The following is a 1,764-nucleotide window of genomic DNA, read 5'->3' as shown; positions in this document are numbered from 1 at the left end:
AGAGAGAGAGAGAGAGAGAGAAAACATGTTCATCAGTGCAATTTAAAGAACTTAACAGAGAACATACCATGTAACAAAAATTACGCTAACCAACTATGACAGAGTCATATGATTATTTGGCGGCTCTTTCCTAAACTCTCTATTTGAATCAGTTTCTCACTTATATTACAGATATTTAAAGTGCGTTCTGTTTCACGCATGATGCGTATAATATTATTTTATTCTTCTTTAATATTGAAACAATAAGGATAAAATGATATAATCATTACGTGTAGAACGAAACGCACTCTTAATTTCCAAATTTCTATACTGCAAAAAATTTAAAAATAACATTGATGCGCTGATGTACGCATCACGAAAAAGGCCTAGATAATCGCTTTCATTACAGTAAAAATCATTGAACACGAGGACTATAATGATGAAAAACTCATTAAAATTATCAATATTTTTCATAAAAATTCAGTATTACATGTAAGTAAATTATAATGAAAGTAATCCAAATCGCAATGAGAAAAAAATTAATGATATACTTTAAGAAATTTAAAAAATCATTTACATTTCATATACATTTACAACCCTGCAGAACGTTGAAAGAATGTTGCTGAGAAATTGCATTGTTAAATGTTGATATATGAATGTTTTTTTAACGTTGTAAATCTTTGTCTTATTATTTCTAAATCAAAAATGAAATAAATATATTTTACACTTTTCAGAAAAGATATTTCGGAATCTGAAGAAAGAGGGAGTATATTTTTTTTGTGTTAAATGTATATAGCTATTCAATAAAATAAAATTTCTAGTAGTAATTTTTGTTGGCAATCTTTATTAATCCTTAATATACATCTTAGTTTTTGACACTCTTAGGGGACTGCCCCTTGGGCAATCAGGTGGATTGGACACTACTATTTAAATCTTCCCATGTAAAGTTTAGGAGAATGCTACTGTGACTGTTTGTAATCGTCACAATGGCAACACTGATAAGTGACATCACAGTGCAACGCTGTTTTAGATTACTGTTTTAGAATTTGAATATAATATTCGAAAAGTAACTATTTTATGTTTGTTCTGTCTAATTCCATTATTATTACTTTGCATTTATGCAAAATTATATTGTCACAATAAAAGATAGCTAACTTTCCAGCGTGTTTCTTGAAGCTAAAAAAACTTGAACGATCATTTATTTAACAATGTAGTGGTTGAGAGCTTTGAGGACTAATTGATTAGAAAGATTCGAGCATGCCCAAACCTAGGTCTGTTCGCGTTGCTTGCATTCAATATCTTTGCTTTCTTTTTTTCAACGCCCAAATATATACTTATCTTATTTTAAATGCAAAAGTTTTTGGAAATTTCAAACAACATGAACAGACCTCTAGGTTTGTGGGAAACTCTCTATGTTTCAGTCACTATCATAATTTTTGGTTTTTATTCGCAGGATTACCATGCCATTTAAATATAAAAAGAAAACAGATCGTCGTAGCATATCTGTAGATATTATACGAAAAATGCCTTTCGCACATAGGGAGGGCACTTTTCCCACTTTTCATTTTTTTTTATTATTTTCCATGATGGTTTTAGCTTTGATCTAAACTTTAAATGCAAATCTAGAAAAAAGAACTATAATTAAGAATTAAATTAAAGAACATAAGTTATATAAAATATAAGCTTGATATATATATATATATATATATATATATATATATATATATTATTTTCTTTATAATAGTNTATTTATTTAAGTTACTTACCTTAAAAGTAGACCGAACG

The sequence above is a fragment of the Atta cephalotes genome, assembly GCF_000143395.1.
Source record: "Atta cephalotes unplaced genomic scaffold scaffold00023, whole genome shotgun sequence".
In the NCBI taxonomy this organism is placed as follows: domain Eukaryota; kingdom Metazoa; phylum Arthropoda; class Insecta; order Hymenoptera; family Formicidae; genus Atta; species Atta cephalotes.
Note: the sequence above shows the minus strand (reverse complement) of the source record.